Raw genomic sequence first — 7,308 nt, forward strand, 5'->3', positions numbered from 1 at the left:
CTCCAGTAATGGAATCAAGAGGTCTGAAACAAGACCCTCACTCAACAATCCCAGAGGCGAACACTCCATGGATATTCTCGTTGGATGCAGAGTGCAACGCTTTTTCAGGCGTTCCTTTAATCGGCCTTTCCTTTTCGGATGCCGTTTTCTTTTTTTGTTTTTTGCAACTGCATGCATTCATTTGGACTGTAGAAGTATTTGATCCCTATTTAAGTCACGTTCTTTCCTTGACTCCGTACATCTTGATGCCTTCCTGCGTCTTCAGCACTTAGCCATCTTACCTTTGTTTTTTTCTGTCAACCATCATTTAATTCTACCTAGTTCCATGGCAACAGTTTTCCAAAAGGAGAGTAATCCATTTATTCCACTTCAGGTTCAGTCAATTCAAGCTCCTGCTTTCTGTTTCTTCTCTGTATTTCCATGCAGATATGTTCATTTCCCATGAACTGCTGACCAGAAAAAACCTGTTGTGAAAGAAGAAAAGAAAAATCAAATGCATGCAGACGTAAAGCATCAACATTTATTAAATATACCTTCTGCTAAAACGCTGTTGTTGTAATTAAATAATTATAAATAGAAATGTATTGACTGTGTTCACACGATAACAGCAGAATGCATTTTAGGCTAATTGACAGATTCGTATTTTATAACGTAGATTATTTCATTAATTTATTGCAACGAATCAGTGGTGAATGCAACATATAAGCAATACTAACAAAGATGTTCATTATTTCCAAATGATTGATCTAGGGTCACATATTACCTCAGCATTTCTCATAAGTGCACTTTATTTTCCAGTCAGCTGCGTAAATAATATGCTGGACTATCACAAATTCATTTACCAAACCAGCAATGACCTAAACCTGACTTAATGTTGCACAAGCCATCTCATTCAGCTTCTGCCTTCGCTACTTAAAAGGCCTTCTGAGCTCATATCATCACTTCTCTTTTGTTATTCCCTGCGAGTACAGCCTTTACTTTGGTCCACACTTTAATAATGAATGCTTAAGGTGTCTCTTCTGACTGATAACAAACAGGTTTGGTGGGAGAAAAGAGAGTAATCAACAGTCTCCAAGTGAGGCAACAAAATACCCATCCTAACAGGTAAACAAACAACCCTGTGGAGTTAAGACACAAACAGTCCATCTGCCTCCTTTTACAATGAGATTAAAGCTCATTAACCTCAGTGTACTTAACTTGTTTTTTTATACGATTTAATTGTTATGGGTCATAATTAAAAGGGATGACGCCACCTTTGTGGGGTTAGTACCTTTAATTGCCATGTGTGACATAAGCCTCTATTGTCTGTCCTTAATGCACTGTAAAATTGTTAATGGCCCTTAAACAACTTTGGGTGGCTTCTCCCACTGTGGAGACGTGAACTGAGCAAAACTATTAGTCATCACTAGAAGCTGAAAGCAAAGCATGACAATGAGCAGAGCCATGTGGGCTACAAAATAAACTGATCACACCGTGTCAATCACACTGCAGCATCAAACAGGTCTGCTCAAATGCTCCAAGGGTCATAGGCTAATGTACACCGGCGATGCAGCGCGACTGCTAAAGTTAGAGGGACACACTTAATTTCCATCCTTCTGTAAGCCCACGGATAGGTTATGGATAAATTTTTAATTAATCAAAGCAGCTCAGTGTGCACGACCAGGCGGCAGCATTCATAACATACAGAACAGTGCAGCAGCAATAATAAAAGCTGGCTCAGTGCAGTCTGTCAGCAAGTCAATCAGCTGCATAGCTGCCTAATTGATACGCATACGCAATGGTTTTGCAGATAATTAACCAACTCTAGCTCCGTTTTATCTGGATTATTTGTCGTCTCAGATTCCATCAACAAAACAAACGTTTGTACCACAACCTTAGTCGCTACATTAGCCAGTAGCGAGATATACGCATTACAATTAGCCTCATAGTGCTGCCTTTTCCCCCTTCTTTCTTTTCTTTAGCGCTGTTAGGTTAGCGTTAGCAACAATACCTCAAATGCTGCATATTAAAATTGTAAGCTAGCCGCATATGTTGAGAGCTAGCTAAGCTAGAAGCACTAGTTAGCATTTTAGCAAAGCAGCTAATTTGCGTTTCTTGCATTTAAGACCCTGCACAAAAGAACAGTTACAGCAGGCTAAAGGCACGGAGCAGCCAAGCAGCGTTTAGCTACAAAAGAGAAGTGATTAGGTGCAGATGTCCACCCCCCCTCATATATTCAGTGGGGCTGTAAATGGGTTAGCTAGCATAAATAACGAACACAAGCAGGAGACCTGGTGTGGGTACTGCATCAGAAAAATTACCGTCACGCAGCCGGATCTTTTTCCGTGAATAAACAGAGCTAGCGTTTGCCAGGGAGAGGCAAGTCACTCAGAGGCAGGCTAGCTAACATACTCTAGGTGCATACCTGAAAACGTAGCAATACAAGGCCCCTCGAAGAGTGAAAGGCTGTTTTGTGACAATCCTGCTGCTGTGGCAGGAAACCCCAGCCTAGAGTCGACTGCTCCGCCGCTTTTCCCTCAGCCCTTTTTGAGTCCAGACAACCCCGACCAGCGGCGGCGAAGTCGGGGGCCCCGTCACGACACTTAGATCCCGGGCCTTTCTTCCGATCCCCCCCTCCTCCTTTTTTCCTTTTGTCCTCACCTCCAAAAATGATGAGAGCGAAGCACAATCGGGGTGCCTGTGGGTCCCGTAACCAGCGAGGTCCATCCACCCCCGCCCCCTCCCCTCTTGTTCCCTCGCCTCTCTCTCCCTCTTTCACACACCGCTTAGGTGATTCCACCTATCTCGAACTAAAATCAAACACATTGCCCTCGCACAAGCCTCCATCAGCACACGAAAGCTTTCAGACGTCAGTTTCCGTCACTAAATTGCATTTGCGTGCCTTCATCAGTAGCTCGACCCATTCGTTTTCCTGTTGGACTACTGTTTTTTTCTTGCAACAGAAAGACCGCCTTAAAAATGCATACACACTCATATTCCTGCACCCCCTCCCCTCTCATCTCTCTCCATCACATCCCTCCATCTCCCCTCCCTCTCTCAAGCTCTTGCTATTTCATTGATTTTCACCTATGTCTACAATTAAACCTAAGTCTGTACTAATATTGTAAAAGGCAAATTTTGCATGTGTGGCTGACTATGTTTCCTCTGCTCCTTTTGTTCCTATTTCATCTCCAGTGAAAGTGAATTAGCTTGATGAAGGCACCATGGCTACAAAGGCAGCATGGAGAGGAGGCAGGGTTGAAGGGAATGGTAGGTTAATGAAGAAGGCAACAGATAAAAGGCAATTTGCGAGAGAAAAGGTGCACCTGTATTAGAGAGCGAGTGCGGTGCAATGGATGAAGTTCACAGTGGTCTCTTAATGCTGAAACAGATCTATTGCACACATAGTGCAGCTCTATTTCTTTCTCTTTCTTTCTTTTGTACAAATAAAAGCCACTTAAGTCATTATGATAATAATATGTGCCCATTGGTTAATGTTTGACAGGACACGCTCAGAATATCATCATGGCCTGGACAACAATGGAGGTGCTACAAACAGAATCCTTTTCCCATTGAATTTATTGTGTTGTCTCTGCCTCAGTTTTGCTGCTCTCACGCAGGGCCACTGAGTGCAGTACAGACCCACTCACGCTCTCCTACCATCATAATTACGTGCCCTATGCCCCCCATCCATGGGGCTGCACTTTTAATATACTGCAGTGTGTCATACATGCAAACACACACTCTCCCTCTCTCTGCAGCTCTCATCATTCTCTCTCTCTCCCTTTCACACACACACACACACACATGCATGAAGACAGACACATGCTGACACAACACACAATTGCAAAACTCCAGTCTGAAACTCACAAGCACGCCGTTTGCACACAAGTGTGCACATCCGTATGCAGCCACTCACTTAACCTGCCAATCACCACAGTAAAACCTCTCTTTTTCTAACCAACAGTTCAATACATTTCATTCCCTTGCAGATACACGTCTATTTCTATCATAGTTGCCATAGCAACTGCATCACAGAGCCTTAACTGTGGATAATTTTTAAGGCTACGTATCTACATTGTGTGTGTGTGTATGTGTGTGTCTGTGTGTGTATGTGTGTTTTTCTATGAACAATTTCATGCAGACACTCTTGTTTGCTGGTAAAAGAAAAATGTACAAGCGTGAATCGCTCGCAAGCAGCTGTGTACTTGTGTTGCCACCAAGTCGAACTGAAAGAGCTGAGAGGCGACATAAAGGGCACTGATACTCTGGGCCGGCAAGTCAGCCAGCCAGGCCTATCCAATCAACACGAACGCCTGCTGGGATACACACAGACTCTTTCCATCATGGACAAGGTCACTAAATCTTCTACAGAGGAGTGTCAAAGACACAGCTGTAAAGAAAACAACCAGTACTGGACACAGTTTAAGCCACATCTTCTGTGCATTACATTTCTTTTACCCACATAACACATGAAACTTTTTTAGATTATCCATTTAAATCATTATATATTTAATAATAATAATTATACATTTAAACATATAATATGTATAAGGCTAAGGGGTTATCCTGATTATATGTAATCAACCTATATAACCTCTGAGGAGATATGCTATTCAATTATAGCTACATTGTCACTGATTGCTTCATTATATGGTTATTAATTCTTCTGAATGTGACATTGTTTGCACATTTCTTTATGATTTCCAGCTTTTAACATCTGAAGTACAGAACTGTGAAAAAGTCTCGATCCACCCGTTCATTCCCTGAGTCATTCATTTCTTTATATTTTCCTGGCAAAATGAGAAGTAGGTGCTGCAATCTATTAAAACACATGCAAACCTACATAACTGATAGTTTTCCATTGTGTTCTATCCAGGTATGCTCTTACTGCATTGGCAGTGTGTTTGGTATCATTATCGTGCTGAAGAATGAAACTGCTGCCAATCAGACATTTTCCAGATGTTTTCTGCATGTTGTTTTTTCTTGAAAAAGACTTCCTGTGACCATGGCGGCTTTTCTGTTTTATATCTGTTAATGATGTTTCTCGGTCTGAAACGTTGTTTAAAAAAAGAAAGAAACTGAGTATGAGGTCATTTCAAGCGGGCCACAAAGTCAAGCTCAGCAGCAATCCCCGGCAGATCAGTTCATCTCAGTGCCAGCCCGCATCAGCTGATGGTTAATCACATTGGTAAATCTCATACAGGCTGCACTATTTTACTTTACTTTACTTTAGCCTGCCCACACTTTGCAAACCCACCTCCACCCCAACTCCTCCTTTCATGTTATATCTGTCTTGGTCAACATCATAGCTATTGTCACTGATGCCTGCTTTACTCAGTGCTGGGATCTTTGTGCTGCTGTCCCAGAACAGACCCACCTTTTACTTTCCAGAGCAGGAGCTCCTGGAATAGAGTCATGTCACCAAATATAAATGACTGCAGATGAAATTAACAATCTTCATCTGACTGTTGTGATTGCGACTCAACTTCAGTTTTATTTTATTGTATTTAGAAAAAATGAAAAAGAAAAAAAAAAAAGCCAAAGTTGAAATCAATTGTGAAGCTAACAGTTGGAATCCTCTTAAGCACAGTATGTGCTCGCAGCGATGATTGAAATTTTACAGATCCTAGAATGGATCTGACAACTAGGCAATAAGCGGATTGCATCACTGCAGTCTGACTGAAGCAAAACAGGTACTTTTTGACACCATCTAAAGAAATTTGAGCGGATATCTCCACTACAGGCATTTCCCTTGACACATCAAAACTAAGCACATCAAAAGATACAGAAGGTCTACAGCTCAGAGACGTGGACAAGATAATGTCACTCAAGCAAGCGAATGGATAATTAAAGCCCAGCTGGAACTTAGCTCTATAACAACAGCACATGCAGAGAATAAGTGGTTGCACTGTGCTCTCGCTGTTTGCCCTGAATACAATCCATTCTCAAGTGTCACCTTTATGCAGAAGCGTGAGGCTAATTAGAAAGTTCTCACTGCCTACTGATTTTTTCTTTTTTTTTATAACATTTCTTAGAGTCACTGGTTCCCAGAGCAGGACAGCCACTTCTGAGAGGCCAAACATACCGTATATGACACTTTGGTTACAATTGCTTTAATATGCAAGCTAACATTTAATTTTTTGCATCAAATATGAATGTTCTGTTTAAGTAATTGGCTTTAATTTTCTAAAACTGTGAATGAAATTTGCTTAGGAAAATTGAAAATATTCGGCACCTCACACATGAAGTTTGCTAAAAACATGGCACAATCCCAGGCAACATCAGCACCCTTGCAGTTCGCACATCAGCAACTAGTGAGCTGCCCCAAGGTAGCAATAATTTGCAGTTTCCTTGATGACCACATGGAGTCAGAGTCATACAAGAAACATTCAGCTGTTACCTAATGCTCAGAAACCGGCCTTGCGTTACAACAGTGGACTGAGCAAGATGGAAAATAGCCCTCATAATATATATATTTTTTAAAAAATCTGGGTCCATCTATCCCTTTGAAGTGTATGCTTCTAAAGTTATGCTCTAGTGCAATTTCACAGCCTTTGATCCGTCTCCATCCCAAGTCTCTTACAATATCACAATTAGTGTCCCACGGACATTAAGTGTTATATCAGTGCAGTGGGTGCTGCTTTGATAATGTATAGTTGAGAACATATTTCTGAGGACACAGAGAAATGAGATCTTGAAAGTTGATTGCGCATAGGTGTGGTGACCCTCTCACAATCTCAGTGAAACTCCTTTAGATCAAAGAGCATGATGCAGCCCAGTTGAAATGCAACAGCAATTCTCTGAATTCGTGACCTTAACACGGTCTGATGATGCAAAGATGAATTCCCCTGAAAGGGAAATGATGAGTACTCCCTTTGTCCACCACCATTAGGGTGATTTTTTCCCCATCAAACCAGTGATTTTCAACAAACATGGTAAACAAACAGTGTAAAAGCACACGCTCCAGCTCTAAATTTGCTCTTTTTCGCTTAAACAAAGAGATACACACGCACTCACCTCTGTCTGATCCTTTTGCTTGTTCACCAAATGAGAGGTAGTTTAAAGCACTGAACTGATCCTTTGCACTGTAGGTGTCAGTGGCAAGCAGTGTACAGCAGGGAGCGCTCTCCCCTAACATCCCTCACCACTTTACCGTGACTCGCTCTCACACTGAGGCCTGCTGCCACACTCTCCCCGTCTCCTAGCAACCTCCGAACCCTGCCTCCAATCACTACGGATACCGAGAGGGAAGGAGGGAGGGTGGGATAGTGTGGAAGAGGAAGAGAGGGGGAAGAGGAGGAGGAGGTGGTGGTGGTGGTGGTGGTG

This window comes from Archocentrus centrarchus, chromosome 8 (assembly GCF_007364275.1).
Source record: "Archocentrus centrarchus isolate MPI-CPG fArcCen1 chromosome 8, fArcCen1, whole genome shotgun sequence".
NCBI lineage: Eukaryota > Metazoa > Chordata > Actinopteri > Cichliformes > Cichlidae > Archocentrus > Archocentrus centrarchus.